The sequence below is a fragment of the Puma concolor genome, chromosome B1 (assembly GCF_028749965.1).
Source record: "Puma concolor isolate L17-30 chromosome B1, mPumCon1.1.hap2, whole genome shotgun sequence".
NCBI lineage: Eukaryota > Metazoa > Chordata > Mammalia > Carnivora > Felidae > Puma > Puma concolor.
Window position 1 is genome coordinate 100,705,423 of NC_141670.1, and position 21,193 is coordinate 100,726,615.

The following is a 21,193-nucleotide window of genomic DNA, read 5'->3' on the forward strand; positions in this document are numbered from 1 at the left end:
ACAGCATGAACGGGGGAGGGGCAGAGAGAGAGGGAGACACAGAATCGGAAACAGGCTCCAGGCTCTGAGCCATCAGCCCAGAGCCCGACACGGGGCTCGAAACCACGGACCGCGAGATCGTGACCTGGCTGAAGTCGGACGCTTAACCGACTGCGCCACCCAGGCGCCCCTGTTTATGACATTTTAAAGAAGAAAAAAGCTTTCAGTGAAGAACATTTTCTTCTTCTTGTTTTAAATGTTTATTCATGTTTAAGAGAGAAAGCATGAATGGAAGAGGGCCACACAGAGGGAAACAGAGGTTTCGAATTGTACTCTGCTGGCAGCAGTGAGCCTGATGTGGGGCTCAACTCAGGAACTACTGTGAGATCATGACCTGAGCTAAAGTCAGACACTCAACTGACTGAGCCACCCCGGTGCCCCTGAAGTACATTTTCTATATGCACTTATTACAAAAACAAACTATCAGACCAAAAAACATAAAAGCTATCTCTCTTCAACCTGCCCCTTCTATGCTTCCATCTCTAACAATACTGCTGAGTGATGTGGTCTCTGTTTTAATGCTTTTCTGATATGTAAGTAGCTACCAGACAGCCCATTCTTTTCTCTGGCAGCAAGCAGTAGGATCTACTTATGATAGCAACAAGGTGAGAAAGGGTGAAATTAATTTTATATTTCCCCTGGAGCCCTTCTCTCCTTATTACCAACTACATTTCAATTGATTGACTTTTTCTGACACAATGAAGAATTAATAGCACTGATAACCTTTCAGAAGACAACATAAAGGATCTTTACCTATTTTTGAAGTATAAGGAAATTGCTGGTTTCCTGAATATGACAAAGCCAGACCTTCCAAACCTGACACTGATGATAAGTTTTCTATTTGTCTGTAGACCTCTCGACTCTAAGCACAAGACTGGAATCGCTTGGTATATTTTCTCCTTGGTAATCTAGTAGTGTTTTTCTATCACCAATGTGTAAGCCTCAAGGGGAATGAGTTTCAATTATTTGCAGACGTCTGAGATGAGGAGCAGATTTTATTAAAATTTAAGTCTTTAACTTCTAATTAAAGAGTGATGTGCAAATTGATAATGTGACTTTCAAGACTTTATTCTCTTTAACTTTGGCCTATTTCAATGAGATCTCCTTAACTCTCCTGAACTGTTAGCATTTCCTTGAAACAGAACTTAGAGAACACAGTCTATAGACAGAATTTCTCTGTCCATGATCCAACTTAACAAGTTCTGGTTTCCTCTAAAAGGATTTCTTTCCACCATGAATGGTTATCACCAGGGATAACCATTACTATAGAGATTACCACCTATATAAATAAGCAATAATTTTGAAACATTTTTCTTTCTAATATTGCTTTCATGATTTAGATACCTTTGTCATTTATTTTTTTTCTTGATAAGAAATTAAAGATTTAGACTTAAATTCTCCATAACAATAGGAGGACCAAAAGAGACTTAGAATAGCTTTTCAGAATTAGTGTCCACAGACATTGCCGCAAGCAGAAATTAATGAAACAGACGCCAATTTTCTCTAGTTGTTCATTCTATCGTACTTGGTGTAGATAAAGCTTCCGCAGATACGTAATAATTTGGTATCAAAGGAATATGAGATAATTTTTCATTGCAAACAGGAAGAGGAAAAATCAATTGAAAGACAAAATGCAAGCAAACCTTCAATAATAGATCTTTATGAGGTTATAAACTACTTTAGTCAGTTATACTCTGAAGAAGTTCATCATTCAGCTCTGGGGACAACATGCTAACATTGAACTATGGTACCTCTAGGAATAAAACTACAGCCACATTTCCCAAATAGCTTTATGTGCTTCCTGGGGTTTCCTAGTAACCAGAAGAGGCTATCAGGAACACATTTATGTGGAAAGTAGGCAGGGGAATAAAGAGGTAGGAACTTGAAATGAAATATCCCTACGGTGTTCATGTAGCAGAGCTCAGATATAATTCTTCCAAGACAAAAACTGTTGGAATATTTAATTTTCAGCTCGTGGGAGCAAAATATGCTAGCTGTATGATAACCATGCTGTTCATTTTTAGCTGATTTCATTTCAGTAAGAATCAGGCTGTCCCATTGGGTTACATGCTGGCATTGCGTCAGATCATGTTTTTCTGTTTACCAGAATAAGCAGTTACTAATCTAGACAAGAGCCTTACATGGGAAGGGAATTTATCATACTCAGCAACACTGAACTTCACATTTAGAAAAAGCACCATTTTCACTGTGACTTATGTGAATGATGATTCCCCAGAGATAGTACATTATATAGCTTTGCAACTGCAAATGTTTCAGCAAGAATAATACGAATAATAACATGTGTATTTATATAGATAGTGCTAAGGAAAAATCAGATAAATGTGGAGAGTGTATTGTGTTATCCTTGTAACTTTTCTGTAAGTTTGAAATTGTTTTAAAATAGAATGTTTCTGATCATCGAATGATGTTATTGAAGAGATAGTATAAAGACACTATTTCTGTGTAAAGACACATATAACCACTACCAACAAAAAATAGTAGCAGACAACATCCAGAACTCCTACCATTAAATAATTAAAAAGTTTAAAAAAATAGAAGGGCACCTGGGTGGTCAGTCAGTTAAGTGTCCAACTCTTGATATCAGATCAGGTCGTGATCTCCTGGTCATGGGATCAAGCCCCGCATCAGGCTCTGCACTGAGCTAAGCCTGCTTGGGATTTCCTCTCTTCCTCTCTCTCTGTCCTTCTCCCATTCTCTCTCTCTCTCTCTCAAAATTAATAAATAAAAACTTGTTTTGAAAAAAGTTAAAAAAAATAGAAAAATGAGGAAATGACCAAAAAAGTCAAAAAAAGTAAAAAAACTGGGGGGCCTGGGGGGCTCAGTTGGTTGCGTATCTGACTTCACTTCGGGTCATGACCTTGCAGTTCGTGGGTTTGAGCGTGTGTCTGGCTCTGTGCTGACAGCTCAGAGCCTGGAGCCTGCTTCGGATTCTGTGTGTGTCTCTCTCTCTGTCATTCTTCCACTGGCGTTCTCTGTCTCTCTCAAAATAAAAAAATAAATATTAAAAAAAAGAAAGTAAAAAAAAATCTTCAGCAGGGGCGCCTGGATGGCTCAGTCGGTTAAGCGTCCTGCTTCGGCTCAGGTCATGATCTCACGGTTTGTGAGTTCGAGCCCCATGTCGGGCTATGTGCTGAGAGCTCAGAGCCTGAAGCCTGTTTCGGATTCTGTGTCTCTCTCTCTCTCTGCCCCTCCCCTGCTCATGCTTTGTCTCTGTCTCTCAAAATAAATAAATAAACATTAAAAAAAAAAAAAAAAAAACACTTATGAAAAAAACTCTTCAACAAAAGATGAAACATAAGTGAGAGCAAATGCATAAATATATATATATATACAACCTTCATATTTGGAGAAACAGAAATTTAAAACGAAGTTCTGATTCTCTACCCACCAATTTGACAAGGTTAAAAATTGACAATAAACTAGTGTTGAGACTGTGGTGCAAGAGGATTCCCTATACGATGCTGATGGATGTGTAAGTTGGTATAAGCCTTTGGAAAAAAACTGGAAATTATCTAACAACATTCAAGATACATGAAACCTTGGTCCCCATGTATCTACTAGAATGTATGTTTTCAAAGAACTGTACAAGAAGATAGGCATACGACTGTGGCTTCTTTGTTTGTTATAGCTAAAAATTAGCAAAAATCCAAATGAAAAAGAATTAACATGAGCTAAACAGTTTAACACGGTTCATCTTAAAAAGATACCTTTGAGGGGCACCTGGCTTGCTCAGTTAAGCATCAGCTTCTGCTCAGGTCATGATCTAATGGCTCATGAGTTCGAGCCCTGTGTCAGGCTCTGTGCTCAGTTCAGAGCCTGGAGCTTGTTTCGGATTCTGTGTTTCCCTCTTTCTCTCTGCCCTTCCTTCGCTCACGCTCTCTCTCTCTCTCAAAAATAATTAAACATTAAAAAAAAGATAACTTTGGGGCGCCTGGGTGGCGCAGTCGGTTAAGCGTCCGACTTCAGCCAGGTCACGATCTCGCGGTCCGTGAGTTCGAGCCCCGCGTCGGGCTCTGGGCTGATGGCTCGGAGCCTGGAGCCTGTTTCCGATTCTGTGTCTCCCTCTCTCTCTGCCCCTCCCCCGTTCATGCTTTGTCTCTCTCTGTCCCAAAAATAAATTAAAAACGTTGAAAAAAAAAATTTAAAAAAAAAAAAAAAAAGATAACTTTGAATGAAAAGAATCATGTCAGAATAATATCTATGGTATGATAGCATTTATACTATGTCCAAAGCATGTCATATTGGGAAAATGTATATATGTTATATTTATTTATGTTATATATTATTCATATTTTATATAACTCATATATATACATTCTAACACTTCATTAATGCTATAAAGAAAAGCAAGGCATTATAAAACACAAAATTCAAGTTCATAGTTAGTTAACTGAAGATGAGAGCTGGTTTTATTTGGAAAGAAATACACAAGGAAATTTAACCATACTAGCAATTCTATTCTATAAATTAGATTATACTATATATTTAGGTCTTGTTATTTTTCTATTATATTATGTAGTAATATAATTTTGTTATTTTTCTAGTACATCATGTAATAAAAGATATTATAGTATATAAAAATATTTTATGATTTTAAAACAAAATAAAATTAAAATTTTTCAAATGTTCTATCACATCTCTATTTTATCCTTCTGGATAATGACTCCTAATAAGCCATTGGAAAATATTTATCAGATTAGAGAGAGAAATAATTTTATAGAGTCTGAACATTTTTTTTATCGGCTGTATTTCTCTCTTAGATTCAAAACTTTGAATAAAATATCAAACACCTTTTATGTCAAAGATGAGAACAAGATCATTTTCATATTGCGTATGTGTCCATTTAATTCCTATGTTATTAAAAATATTGAAAACTTGGAAATAATGAAAAAGATTCTGTGTGATTTTTCAATATCTTACAAGAACAGTCTCTAACAGCCCCACCTAACAACCCCATCAGATGCTCTAAGAATATGTAACTTTGTACAACTTACTATTTACTTGGAGTCCAATTTTGTAAAATTGGATTTGAATTCGTAGAAGAGTGATAAATTGCAAATAAATGTTGACAAGTAGAGATGCAGATGTTTTCTACACCATAAGAAAAAAAAAAGATTATGGTTTTGTGGCCTTTAGGCCATTAGTGAGTTCTGAACCTATGATAGATGACTTTTCCTTTTACTGACTGTATATTTTAGTCTTGTGTACCTTCTTTTGAAGCACCCTTGTTGTCTCACTGCTTCCTTCTCTGATTTGTGAAATACATGTTTGACATATGCTCAATATATGTGTCATTGTAACGTTTTTCAAAAATTATTATTTTAGCCCCATAGCAAGTACCTAAGCACTGCAACTTACAGGCAAATTGGCTAATGATATCCCTTCATGTGTCACAATAGAGTCTATCAAAATGTGCTCTGTATGTTTTAGTGGCAGTCAAAATTTTAAGAAATTCTGAGTGAGCCAGAAAATCCATTACCACACAGGAGGTTCCAGTTCAAAAAGTATTATTTACAATCTAAATATACCCAGGACAAAGGAGAGGAAAACTGCCAAGATTGAGAAAAAGAGTTAGAACACAAGGTGGAAATCAAAGATGATACAATCTCTATTCTTTTTTGTTTTGTTCTGTTTCAGCTTGGGTTGCTGTTGTTTCCCAAAAGCATAAAGAAAGCAGTCAGTTGCCGTCTAATCTGAACCAATGTATCCTGAAATAATATGATGAAAAACATGCACACTACACTGACAATATAATATTTTTGAAACTACTACTCCAGAGTTTTTGGAATGCAAATATTGTTCTTATGGTACTGTATAGACTTTGTGAATCAGTTTCTGTACATCTCCCCCCCCCCCCATGACATTGTGCTTAAATCTTCAAGAGCAGTAGTAAATAAATACTGCATGTTTTTTGTCTTAAAATATCCTAGGAGAACTAGCTAAAGTAGCTCAGCTTTCTCTTACTGTTTCAAGATTTGAAGGAATATTAAACTACAAAAAAGCAGATGACAGGTAATACCTTGTTATCCAATTATTAGCAACCTATTCAATCAAATTCATTCATTGATTGATTCAACCTTTAAAACAAATATATTGGAGCGCCTGGGTGGCTTAGTTTGTTAAGCGTCCAACTTTGGCTCAGGTGGTGATCACTCCATGGGTTCAGGTCCCCCCCTTGGGCTCTGTGCTGACACTTCAGAGCCTGCAGTGGATTCTGCTTTGGAACCTGCTTTGGATTCTGTGTCTCTCTCCCTGCCCCTTTCCCACTCACACACTGTCTCTCTCAAAAATAAATAAGTATTAATAAACTTTAAAGCAAACAGAGTACCTCTAATCTTTGAGTAGAAAGATTACAAAACAGCCTTGCCTAGAAAGGACTTAGGTCTGTTGGGGAAAACTGAAAACCAATCACAGTATTTAACACTTAGAAAGAACTGGAGAATGAGCTGTTTTGTAAAATAAGAATGCAAACATAATAGTAAAACGAGAGAATTAAAACATTGCACCACAAATCACCTTTCTTTATAAGCAATTAGGATTAAAAATTGTCATCACATAACAAAAAAAATAAAAAAGCTATTTTTTAGTTTTATTGATAATAATATGCAATATGGCTGTAGAGACTGAGTTAAACTAAGTGTAGTCATCACCTACCGGTGGTAATAGGAATTAATGTAACTTTTCTGGAGATAAATTTTGTAATATGTGTCAAGATTCTTAAATTTATCATCATGTTTCATTATTAAATGTAATTTAAAATATTCTTTTTTTAAACTTTATTTAATGTTTATTTATTTTTGAGAGAAAGGTGGAACGGGGGGAGCAGAGAGAGAGGGAGACACAGACTCCAAATCAAGTTCCAGGCTCTGAGTTGTCAGCACAGAGCCCGACACGGGGCTGGAACCCATGAACTGTGTGATCATGGTCTGAGCCGAAGTCTTGACGTTCAGCCAACTGAGCCATCCAGATGCCCGTAAAATATTTTTTAAGTAAATACTCAAATTCATGTGCATATGTATGCATAAATATATTCATTCATCATAGTACTGTTTGTAATCACTTATATGTTCAGCCTTATGGGAACTGCTAGGGGAATGATAAAACATTCATTCTATGAAATATTATGAGATATTAAAATGCTTTCACTGTTTTTAATGTCACATGACATGTTTATGTCAAAATATTAAGTTAAAACTTTATACTCAATTTGAATTACTGATCTGTTTCTAAGAACATCGAAGTCCACCAAGTAGTATTATCAAGTGTGAGCCAGAGTATTTGTTTTTATTTTCTTAAAACCTTTCTGTATTAGCCATATATTTTCCACTTGGAGAAAATACTAATTTTATAATCGAAGAAATATTTTAAACATAAAATAGTCTAAATATTTTTCTAAATATATTCTAAATTGAATATCTAAATATTCTTTTAAAAAAGCAAAACTGAAGAGACGTTCATGCTTTTTCAAAATCTGTTGAATGCACGCATGAAGAGTTGCAGGAACAAATGCATCTATGGATGAATGACTTAATGAATATATTCAAATTAGTTACAAAACATGTCTAACAAAGAAACAAATGTTTCAAAGTAGAGCTAAAGTTTTTCTTTATACTATGTAGGAAAAAAAAAAAGGCGAAAAGACTTAAAAAGAACACACCTGGTAATAGAGGATGGTTTTATTCAATCTCAGTAAATAAACCGGTTCAAGGACTTCGGTGTTCAAAAGCAAACGAATGTTTCAACTTTAGAGATTCCTCCTTATCTAATGACTAAAAAAGAATACCAGCAAGGATTATGCAAACAGTGAAGTTAAGGTACAGCTGACATTCAACCACTCTGCACAGATAAGGCCAAAACACTTGTTAAAATATTTAAGTACTTTCATTCTGGTTGCTTGGAGGCCCCATGTTCCCCTGCCCCCTTTCAATACTGTTTCTCCTCCAGGACTTTCCATATATGACCCTGAATAACTCAAGGATTATTGCCCAGCAGAGCAGGGAACCTATGAAACGTTGCCCTAGTCATAGCCAACATCCATCCTGATTAGTGTCATGTATTAGTGTCATGTATTAAGTAATTTAATTTTACCTTGATTTAAGATTAAACCTTGAAATTTTTCTACTTTTTAAAACTCTCTAAGACTTTTCCTAATTCACACTAACCTCTAACTTGTCAAATGTAGTTTTGTTAGTTTTGTTTTGTTTTCACACTATTACCAGGATACTAATCTTTTAATAGAAAAATAATATCCATTAAATTATTGGACATCGTCCAATTCAATATCCATTTCTATCTTCCAATGAATATCGTCCAATTTCTATCTTCCAATTAATATCATCCAATTAATATCTTCTCTACTGAATAACTCTTTTGAGTTTATTTTAGTACCTTTTTTCTAAGAATTTTCCAAATGTGGAAATTTCTTCTTTAAAAAGCAATATCCATTATTTCCATTACATAATACCTTTCTTTTTCAAAGTAATTCTTTATTCAGGGGCGCCTGGGTGGCGCAGTCGGTTAAGCGTCCGACTTCAGCCAGGTCACGATCTCGCGCTCCGTGAGTTCGAGCCCCGCGTCGGGCTCTGGGCTGATGGCTCAGAGCCTGGAGCCTGTTTCCGATTCTGTGTCTCCCTCTCTCTCTGCCCCTCCCCCGTTCATGCTCTGTCTCTCTCTGTCCCAAAAATAAAATTAAAAAAAACGTTGAAAAAAAAAAAAAAAAAGTAATTCTTTATTCAGTTCAAATGCATTTCAGTTCACATTGCCTCCAGCCTGACTATGGATGGCTGTATTTTTAACTCTCCTTAATAGATGCTTCTTGGAAGAACACAATATATGTTTCAATTCTGACCCATTCTGTCTTCCTAACTTGCTCTATATCTAGTCATAATTGGGCACCCTTCCTGTAGAAAAGTAATTTTTTCTCTAATCCAACTTGTAATTTTTTTTGTTAACATTGTTCAGGAAATTGTTTTGATATTGAAGCTTATAGCACATATCAGCCAATCTAAAGAAAAGCTGAGAATATTTTAATCAGTTTCCCAAATAATTTCAACCTATTAGTCAGGGTTCTCCAGAGAAACATCTAGAAGCAAAGAGGGGTGGTGAGGGTAGGTCCTGAAGAAACCCAGCATTGTCTTGCATGGCGACTGCCTCAAGGGAGACCATTACAATTTCTTCAAACAATGCAGGGTTACTACCTTCAGAAAGGTCGTAGAGATGCCTCTTCCTTTTCTTTTTTTTTTTTTTTTTCCAAATTTTCATTTAAATTCTAGCTAACATCCAGTGCAATACAGGTTTCAAGAGTAGAATTTAGTGATTCATCACATACATAGAACAGTCAGAGCTCATCAAAACAACTGCCCTCCGTTTTATTTTTTTAACATTTATTTATTTTTGAGAGACAGAGATAGAGCATGAATGGAGGGGCAGAGAGAGAGGGAGACACAGAATCTGAAACAGGCTCCAGGCTCTAAGCTGTCAGCACAGAGCCCACGTGGGTCTTGAACTCATGAACTGTGAGATCATGACCTGAGCCTAAGTTGGACACTTAATCAACTGAGCTACCCAGGCACCCCAACAAGTGCCCTCCTTAATACCCATCACCCATTTAGCCCATTCCCCCACCCACCTGCCTCCATCAACCTTCAGTTTGTTCTCTATGGTTTGCTTCCCTCTCTCTTTTTTTCCCTTCCCCTATGTTCATCTGTCTCTGAATTTCCACACATAACTGAAATCATCTGGTATTTGTCTTCTCTAACTGATTTAGTTTGCTTTGCATACATTCTAGCTCCATCCACATTATTGCAAATGGCAAGATTTCATTCTTTTTGATGGCTGAGTACTATTCCATTATATATGTGTATAACATCTTCTTTATCCATTCATCAGTCAATAGACATTTGGGCTCTTTCCATAGTTTGACTATTATTGCTAGTGTTACTATAAACTTTGGCATGCATGTGCCCCTTTGAGAGGCACCTCTTTCCCTGGCAAAGAAAACTCATTAGAATTTAGAGGTTCAGTGTTGCCAGCTTCATCAAGGTCTTCCCATATGTTTCAATTTCAACTTTCAAGATACCATTCCTTTCCAGTTAATCTCTTCACTCAAACAGTAGATACCCTACAAAGCTAGGAACTGAATATATGTTGCAATTCATTGAGTCACAGGATGTTTCTGGATTTTTCTTTTTTATTCAATCATCTCAGTCCTGCTTCTACAGGAGATAAGGATCTCCTTCAAGGCACACACAGAAGCCTTCAGATCATTTATGTGATGCCTTAGCTGGGAATTCGAATTCATGAACTCATCCTTTTCTTTCCTCATTTTGTAGCAACATTAGGAATAACCAGACAATCTCACTATATTCATGTTTGCCAAAACTGTTTGAAAATATCATATACACAATCACCTAGATCCTTGCTTCTCATAAGTGCTTGGTTAGGAGTATCCAATTCTAATGTTTTTTTATATCTCTATTTCCAGATCATGCCATTGACTACCAGTGCTCTCTTTCCTACAGGAAAGTCATTGCTGTGTTTAATCAAATTAAAGAGCCCAGAAACCCCAGAACCAATTCAGAAACATCATCCTTAAAATCCTCTTCCTCTAGAACTGCTTTCAGTATCAAAATTTTTGTTAATCAGGGTTCTCCAGGCAAACAGAACCAACAGAATCTGTGTTTTAGATAGGTAGTTAGATGATAGATAATAGCTAGCTAGTTAGCTAGTGACAGAGAGAAGAGATAGAGAGATTGAGATTGACTCATTATAAGGAATTATTCATTATAGGATTATGGTGGCTGAGAAGTCACAAGATCTCCCACAGGCAAGTTGGAGACCCAACAGAGTCAATGATGTGGTTCTGGTCCAAAAGCTGGCAAGCTCCAGATTTAAGAAAAGCCAATGCTTCTGAGGGCAGGAAAAGATCAATGTCCCAGCTCAAGGTGTCAGGCAGGAAGATATCCCGCTTACTCACAGGAGGGTTGGCCCTTTTCTTCTATTCAGGCCTTCAAGAGATTAGATGAGGCCTAGCCACACAGGAAAATCAATCTGCTTTACTCAGTCTACCAATTCAAATGTTAATCTCAGTTCATGAACACCCTCAGAGACATTCCCAGAATGTTTGGCCAAATACGTGGTCAAGTTGACACATAAAATTAACCATCACAACCACCCAAGTTCTGTTCTAATTTTTACTATCTAAATTCATGATTAAAATAATATTGAGCTAATTGTGCATGTGTAATGATTTTACCTGTGTCAAACTGAAGCCTTAAGTGATCTCTCCAGACTTTGGTATAGTTGATGCTTATGGACATGGGGCATGGGTGAGTAGATGAAATGTGAAGGTCTGAAGCAGCTTTTCTTTATATTAACAAATTGCAAAACAAAGTCGGCATCAATGTCATTGATCATCTAATGTCATTGCAAAATACACGGTCTTTTTGTGGTGGTTTTATGACTTGTACTGGATACTTTCAAAAAGATTAAAATAGTATATTAAAGCTTAGTTACATTTTAAAAAACTGGCAAAGGGAATAAACTCTCAAAGATAACATAATACAAAGCAAATAATACCACACACAGAATATAGACTATATGTATGATTCCATTTGTACAAAATTCAAATGCAGAAAAACAACTTTCCGATGGCAGAAGTCAAAGAGTAGTTATTTTCTAGGAGTGTTGACTCTGAGGAGGTTCAAGGGAGCTTTCTGGGGTGATGGTGATGTTATGTATATGGATCTGGCTGGTAGTTACACAGTTGCAACACTTTATAAAGCAACTTAAGATTTGTTCACTTCACTGTATACAAGTTATACCTTAATTAAAATTTTTTTTTTTAATCATGATATTTTCCTAATAAAATCTTTTCTAGGTAATCCAAAATATGTGCTAAGAATGGAGTTGGGGTGGGGGTGGGGGAATAAGCAAGCAAGCTAAAACAAATTCTAGACAAAAGTAAATCAACACATTTCACCCAGAGAAGGTGAGCTCTGCAGACGAAATAAGATTCCCTTTAGAGAAAGCCAATACTTCAATCAGTATAAAATCTTTATAGTTATCACTGTAATAGATTCATGTGGGTTTTCCCTGATTTCTCATTTAGAACAGAGGCTGTTGCATTCTCCTGTATTCTCCTTAGGAAGGTTTAAGGCTTCTAGAATAAGAAGCACTACGTCAAAAATGTGTTTCCAGAGCGATGTACTAAATTGAGATACGAAATTACATTTAAAAAATGATTTTCATTAAAATTAGCATTTGAGTTGAATAAAAGATTTTAAAAATTAAAGCATTTGCTACACCAAAGAGGAAGGAGAAGGAAAAAGAGAAAAGGAAGGAGGAAGGAAGGAAGGAAGGAAGGAAGGAAGGAAGGAAGGAAGGAAGGAAGGAAGGGAGGGAGGAAGGAAGGAAGGAAGGAAGGGAAAGGAAAAGTTTCCCCAAATCTAAACGTGTGGAATAACACTAGAAAAAAAATTACATTTGCAGATTCTCTACTTAAAATTTTAAATTATTACACACAACTGTTCTCAAAAATTTATCTTAGTTTACTAAGCATTTAACTTCTATCCTTTGCTTATTTCTCGTAGCCATTGTGATACATTGAATAATTTCCTTTGTCAATTTATCTCTTAAACACACACTTTATGACAATTATAAGAAAAATCAGACATCATGGTTTTGAGGGAAAAAAGACAATATGTTTTTACTGGTTTTATCAGGCCAGACAGATGAAGGTGAGAAATTCCAAATGAACAAAACTACCCTTCAAATTCCCCAATACTGTCTTCAACTTGCTTACACTTCTAAAGCCTTAAGAACTTGATTTGCATTTTAAAGTGTTTGCTATCTCTGTAAATATGTAAACAGAATGGCACTGAGACTAGTGGAAGAGTGATTAAAAGAGGGAAAAGAGATTTGACCCCCAATATTATCCATTAATTGAGACACCTTGAGTAAGGATAAAAGCTATATTGTCATACAAAAACACTGATGACTTTAATGGCTGTCATAAGCGCTTTACAAAGATTCTCAGAATTAATTTGCTAATGAATTTTCTCTCCTCATCTCATATAGGTTGCCTGCACATTACACATCTTTCTAAACCTGGAGGGGAGATAGCTTTCCCTATAGATATGACTTATTCCCATCCTTGTGTATTCTCTTCTAGTCACCCTGTCCGAATAAATAAAATCATTAGTGACATCGATGTATGCCTTTTTAGTAAAAGATGCTATGTTTCCAAGTAGCCCTTGCTCTGCTCTCCAGAGCATGTGTTTTCTAAGCTATTATGTGGGGAAACTGCTAGAATTCAGCAGTGATAGCTGCACCTGGAGTGCCCCTCCGAGGTCATGCGGTTGGCAGAACCTGTGTGATTTGGAATCCCTACTGCCAGGCATTGCTCTGGGCCCCATCTGTAGCACATCTCTTGGAAACATCCTCACTTCCCTACGTGGAGAAAGAGGAGACAGATTACAGATGATTCTTTTCAGATCCTGGAGGAAAAAAAAAAAGGACCTCCAATAGTTTCAGCTTTTACTATTAGGATTACTATTTTCTCCTGCAGCTACATATTGATACATAATCCATAGTGATATTTTGAAACTGAGTTTAGACTAAGAAGCAAACTGGTGGTCACATTTTACTTTCCTGTACTCTGATATGGCATCGATTCAGATATCCAAGCTAATTTTTAGTTAACAGAAGATCGTAGTTTGATGTAACTGTACACATTTCAAGTAAAGCAGCCCAAATCTAGAGAATATTGTTCAGATAGTCCCTTGCATGAGGAGACCAAAGAAATGATATCTTTAGAGGATAGGATGGGAACACCTGAAACGTGATTAATTCCAGGAAAGGATTGCTCTTTTCCCCCTTCTTCTGTAAACTTTCAGGACTCTAATACTGCTTGCTGCCAAGTGGAAAGAGACACCAAGCCTGCTTCAACTGACCTAGAAAGTAGAGAGGTGGGCGAAACTGCTGAGAAAGCAACAAAACACAGAAACATGTTCTATGTGTTTCTCTGATTAGAGTTGAGAAGAACTCTCTATCAAATAGCCAGGAATCATCAGAGAGCGGTAAGTGCATCATGGTCTCATCCGCATGGACTCATCTTGTATTAACATGAGAGCCTAGGGTTTGAACAAAAAAGAAGAAAAGGATCGGTCACGTTTGACTTAAAATTTCTCACTTTTTGAAGTTACTGATAAAATGCTCTGTCAAGTTCTATAGTAAGATTGATGTAAAGGACCAAAACATAAATTCTCAGGAAGTTTTGTGTGTCTTTTGAAAAATGCCAGGAAGATAGTTAAGAGTCTTGACGAAAGTGAAAGGATTTTTTCAAGACAGGGTGGTACTTGTATCTCTTCTTCATACAGAAATTTTTGCCACATTTTATCTTTCAAAAAAGATATGAACAGTGAGCAAATTGTACTTTCCAAGTAAATTTTCTTTAGGGCAGAATATACGATTAATTACTCTGCATAAAAATAGATGTGTGATATATGTGGGGCCCCCGAGATGATTGTTTTATAATATTATACAAAGATAGTTTGTTGTTGTTCTTTTTTTTAATCTCTGACAGACTGAATGAGGGCTTTTATTGGCTCAAACATATCTTTTCTCTTTTTACACAACCTAATTAATATTTGTTGGTATACTGATCAATGTGAAAGAAAAAAAAATCTCAGAACTGGAGGTTTTTTCCCAGAATAATTAAGGCAGAATTCTGATTTTTCAGAGCCTAGGAAATGCCCCTTGAATGTTGAAATAAAGCTAGGAAGAAGTAAGTCCTGTTAAAACAATTTTTCCATGAAAGTTGCTGATGACTAGGTTTAAGTGTTCCAGGAACCGGACTTGACTCTACCGGGTTTCTCCCACCCACCTCGCCTTAACTTAAGACTTGATAACTACAAAATGTTTTCTTTTTTTTTTTTTTTTTAATTTTTTTTTCAACGTTTTTATTTATTTTTGGGACAGAGAGAGACAGAGCATGAACGGGGGAGGGGCAGAGAGAGAGGGAGACACAGAATCAGAAACAGGCTCCAGGCTCTGAGCCATCAGCCCAGAGCCTGACGCGGGGCTCGAACTCACGGACTGCGAGATCGTGACCTGGCTGAAGTCGGACGCTTAACCGACTGCGCCACCCAGGCGCCCCACTACAAAATGTTTTCTAAGTGTGCCCTATATTCTCCTTTATCCCCTTCAGACCTACTCTCCACCTTCTCTACCCTCTTCTAGCACTGGACATTATAGCTTCTATAATGTGTATCAGCCAAATTCCCTTTCCCTTTGGCTTCTGGTTGGGTTTAGGCAACAGGAGGCACATGTAAGCAATCAGAGGAAGAGAGACACGTCAGATATTTATTCCTTTGGCTGCCTACCTGTTGTCCCTTGGCCAGACTCCAGCCAATATCCTCTAACCAGAGCCACACGTCCTCCTGGGTACTCACTCTCCCAAACCACTCAATGTGTCTGGTAACTATTCAACTGGTAGTAGTGTTGGTTTCCTCTGGTCCTCACCACATTTTACAAAGAATTTCTTGATAGCACTCTCTTTAGTTGTCCCTTCCGAGTGTACCATCCAAACATTGGCTGGTCCCTGATCATCACATTAAAAAAGGCTCCACACGGTAAAAAGAGAACTACATAGATCTTATCACACAGTTAGTATAAGAAAAATTATATACCACACATTTCAGATAATATGCCATGGGCTTCTTGTTTCTAATTTTCTCCTTAGTCAAGTAACATTCAGTTTCTCTTTCTTTCTTCTTCCTCCCCCCTTCCTCCCCCTCCCCCTCCATCTTCCTCCTCCTCCTCCTCTTCTTTCTTCTTCTTCTTCTTCTTCTTCTTCTCTCTCTCTCTCTCTCTCTCTCTCTCATTCTCTCTCTCTCTTTCTCTTGTGTTGCTAGGTGAATAATCTCTGGGCAGAATTCTTCATTTTCTTAAGCTTTACAAGTTTTCCAGTCCTGTATATTAATAGCAGATTTTATTAATTCTATTCTTAAGGATGGGTGGGAAGTGGCTTCTTCTAATTTTATTTGCAAAATGCCTGTCACTAAATATTTATAACCACAGAACTCACTATTCTCTCTCTTTTTGTGTGGTCCTCAAGTTTTTCATCTTTCTCTAATTTTAGGGTTCTACATTTCTTCAGTAACCGCTTCTGTGTTATTCCAAGATGCTCTGATGAGAAACTGTGCATCAGAAGAATAATTTTTCCAATTAGAGAAACAAGCAGAAAATAGTTTCCTTTCCTACAGCACCACACCAATGCACATTCTAATGGCCTTATTCTAACCACCACCTCCCACACCTGCTTCCTCTGGTAAGCAACATAGATGACCTACACTCACTGATTGCAGAACTGTGATTTCATTTTCCACACTCAGAGTTCTTGAATCACATTGGTTTCATCTGTAGATGGTTTTTAGCCTACAGTTTATTTTTAATATTCTGAAATAAATATGTTTTAGATCTCCCAGGAAACAAGTCTCAGAAGTTGGTACATATACCTCATACTGTTTCCTTGGTTCGATTCTAAGGGGAACTAAAAGCATTTCTTCCTGCTCCGGCCATACTTTCGAGAAGTTGCACTGAATGAAGAGAACAGAGACGTTGCTTTTTACAAAATATGATGAATCTTAAATGATGAACAATACTGTATATGCTTTGGCATCATTACCTCGCTGGAGTTGTAACCACAGAATTATCTAGATATCATTCACCTGGTACATGAGGCCATTTTCATGAGATAACCGGTTCTTATTTACTTCCATTTGAATACATTGTTGTTGGATCCAGAGATGTTAACAGTTCAGCCTATGGCTTCCTATATAACATAATTGCTGAGTGTATGGAATACAGGACCATAGCAGAGTTGGAAATCACGTTGTATTTCGGTAAGGATCCAAGAGCCACATGGATTCAGATTGCACTCCCTGAAACCAAAATACTTAATGTAATGTATTCACGAGAATGAAATTTCTGTCACAAAACTTGCCCATAAAGTTAATTGGAAAACACTGTATTATGTTAGCTATATAAGTAATTGTGTGCTAGTGTGTGCATGTGCACAGTCTGATACATGTGTGGTACTATACAAGGCAACTCACCAGAAATCGTACCCACTGGCCCATAAACAGTTACAAATAAAATTCTGTCAAGATCAGCACCAGGATGATAGACTCTCTTTCTCATTTTTCATTTTCTATGGTAATTCTATGGTAATTCATTTTCACAGGTTATTCTATAATTTTAAGATTGAACATTTACTTTAGAAGTAATGTTTCTCTTTACAGATAGTACTTCTGTCTATAGCTATTCCAGAATGATGAATTCTCAGGATGCCTCGCCAAATTCTATTACCTTTGTTAACCATGAAAACTGAAAACCATTCTGGTTTGCACACTGATCAAAAATTAAAAACAAAAACCAAGGGGCGCCTGGGTGGCGCAGTCGGTTAAGCGTCCGACTTCAGCCAGGTCACGATCTCGCGGTCCGTGAGTTCGAGCCCCGCGTCGGACTCTGGGCTGATGGCTCAGAGCCTGGAGCCTGTTTCCGATTCTGTGTCTCCCTCTCGCTCTGCCCCTCCCCCGTTCATGCTCTGTCTCTCTCTGTCCCAAAAATAAATAAACGTTGAAAAAAAAAATTAAAAAAAAAAAACAAAAACAAAAAACAAAACCAAAACTTTGTATATTGTTTGGTAGCGGGTTTTCCTTACTATACGAAACCAAGGAGAAAAGTATGAGCCCTTTAAAGGTTTTATGGCTTTGTGGTTTTAAAGAGTCGAGGTGATGCTGGAAGCAGGGGCACCCCTCGTAGCTGTGACGCGGCACACCGCAACGCGCTCCCGAGAGGCAGCACACCCGCTGGCTGAGTGGGAACTGCAGAGTTGACCACGTCCTCACTGTATGACCTAATTCAGTTCCTTAACTGCTCTGAGTAGCAGCTCCTCTCTCTAAATCGGGGATAATTAGAGTAGCTATCTCATAGAGTGGTCACCAGTAACCATTTTAAACTCCTTAAAACCGTGCTATGTACGGGCTATGCAATTGGTTAATTTCTGATTTTGAAGTGATACTCTCTCTCTTCTATGCTTGTGAGATTGGAGTCCTGACAATTTCCACCCAATCATCATGGCAGCTAATGGTTGCCAGAGTGCTTCTGCATCTAAGTATTTAGACTTCTAGGGTAGCCATAGAAAACATGATTGGTATTTCTATCACGTTTTGACAAAGTTTCATGTTGCTTTTACGATTCAAAATGGGGACCCTTATGAAGCAGTCAGCCAGATTCTTGACTCTCACAATAATTCGTCTTGGCGTAACTTCTTTAAGTTCCTCCCTTAGCAAAGTGAAAGCCTAAGTCATGAGTATACCTGAAATATAAAATCAGTAATGTTCTTCCTCTAGGCCGGCAGAAGAGAATTTAGAATTATCTCAGCTATCAGAAAAATGATACCACTAAGAAAATGTGCGTGGCTCTTTTTTAGTTGTTTTTTAAAACATTAAAGAAAAAGAAAAAGGAAAATGTTTTCTTTGCCCCATAAGGGAGGAAAAACAAATTCCACGGTGTTCAGAATCTCCCTTTGGAAATATGTGTTTCATGGAGTTAAAATGTTCCAATGATGTTGTTTTGAGATCATTTGGCCTGTTTTTCATCCTATGTCACACACAAAGAATTCTCCCACATAGGATGAGAAATTGGCCATCAGGTTTTCAACCATCTGCTTTCAGACATGGTTTAAGCACTTATTTCTTAATAGCTTAAAAGTCCCCGAACAGATTCCCAGACTATGTGAAAATAGGATAATTCTTAGAAGATTATAGACAGCAGAATCTGGTCTGTCTGGGTCTAACAGCATTTCAATTGTCCTGATGGCTAATTATAAATTTGTTAGGAAGTCAGGGGGGAAAAAAAAGCAATTATCAAGAATTTTTCACTATTTGGAGACTGAATCAATACACGAAAACCATTTTGGAGATTATTGTATAATTTAATATGTGTAAAATCTCAGCAAAATACCTGACTTAGGAATCCTAAATACTTGGATCATACATAGCTTATTTATTTTGGGGATTTGTACTCTGGAAGAATTTCTCCTTCAGTAATAATAATAATAATTCAGTCAGAAATAGCTTTTTCTCCAAAAGCAGAATTAATATACATTCAATCATGGGCACATTATTACTTTAAATAATTTAGCTTACCTGCTATTGTCGGCAACATTTATTTTATCCTTTAAAATTTTTTTTTTTCAACGTTTATTTATTTTTGGGACAGAGAGAGACAGAGCATGAACGGGGGAGGGGCAGAGAGAGAGGGAGACACAGAATGGGAAACAGGCTCCAGGCTCTGAGCCATCAGCCCAGAGCCTGATGCGGGGCTCGAACTCACGGACCGCGAGATCGTGACCTGGGTGAAGTCGGACGCTTAACCGACTGCGCCACCCAGGCGCCCCTATTTTATCCTTTAGATGATAATACAACATTTGTCAAGATTCCTGAAATCTTGATATGAAAATTGCTCTACTTTTTCATATAATAAAAATATTATGAAAATAATAGAAAAATTAGCATTGATTGAAATTTATTGCCCATGTGTAGCTGGTTCCTGTGTTCATGTAATAAAATGCATAAGAATTAGTTGCTTATTTCTTTTTTTTTTTTAATTTTTTTTTCAACGTTTATTTATTTTTGGGACAGAGAGAGACAGAGCATGAACGGGGGAGGGGCAGAGAGAGAGGGAGACACAGAATCGGAAACAGGCTCCAGGCTCTGAGCCATCAGCCCAGAGCCTGACGCGTGGCTCGAACTCACGGACCGCGAGATCGTGACCTGGCTGAAGTCGGACGCTTAACCGACTGCGCCACCCAGGCGCCCCTAGTTGCTTATTTCTTAATGAGATCCATGCTATCAAGTTCACATGAAGCATTTTTAACACTATACTATTTTGCATTAAGTATTTTATATAAAGCTAACCCTTTTTTTTTATTTGAGCTTCTAGCCATACAACAAAGATCATAAATGCCATGGCTCGAGAAGAAAATATTCATTTTTTTTAACATTTCTGAATGCAAATATAAATTCACCTAAGCACAGCCTATTTCTGGATGCTCATAATGAATCTAGTCTTGAATTATACAAGTGTCAACAATTTTCGAAAGCAGTAACTACAGTGACTACATTCCACAACGTGCACATATAACTTAAAACCTTTAAAGGAGCTAATAAAAAAGATTATCTCCCAGAGCAAGTTCTTATTTGTTCTTCAGATCAGCCAAAAGCCAGTTCTGTAGCTGAGCGTTAAGCTCCTTAAAGCTGGGTGAAGAGGGCAAGTCTAAATTACAAATTATCCCTATGTTTTGGCAATCCCCTTTCTCTACTTTAATCGTAGCCATTTTTTTTACACTAAAAATTCTAAAGCTTGTCAGTGGCAAATAGAACAACATAACTAAAAACTTGGCCTTACCCTTTCTTTTACTGAGTGTCACACAAGTGACTCACTGCAACTTTTGTTTGCTGGTCTAGTGAATGTGAACTAAGTCAATGGAATAAATAAAATGTTTGTTAATAAATCTGTATCTCCGGTCCTAACTTCCCATATGAACCATGGAATTGTAATTGCATTCCAATATCACTATGAGATGTCTCTCCAACTCTAAAATCTGTAGTATAACATCACTTTCTCTTGCAAACAAAACACCTTACTTGTCTCCCAGGCGAGTGACTTTGATTCTGACTTTCTTTTCTTTTTTTTTTTTGGGGGGGGAGGGGCTTTATTTAGTTTAATTTGCCCCCTCCTAACTTTCTCATGTATACTAATCAAAAAGTCCTATTAATAGTCCCTTTTGTAAATCACTCTCAAGGTTATACCATTCCCACTATCAATACCTGAGTTATACTCTCTATTTCACACCTAGCTTATTATAACAGTTCTGCAGTCTGCTCCACATTCTAAATCATCCAAATATGACTACTAGCTTAATCATTATTAAAAACAACTAATATGTGGGCACAACTTCAACGTGGCATTCTTCTCTAAAAGAACCTAAATTATTCTCAAGAGTGCAAGATTTGAATTCTTCACACTAGAACCAAAAATTCTTCATTAACTGATGCCCCCTTCT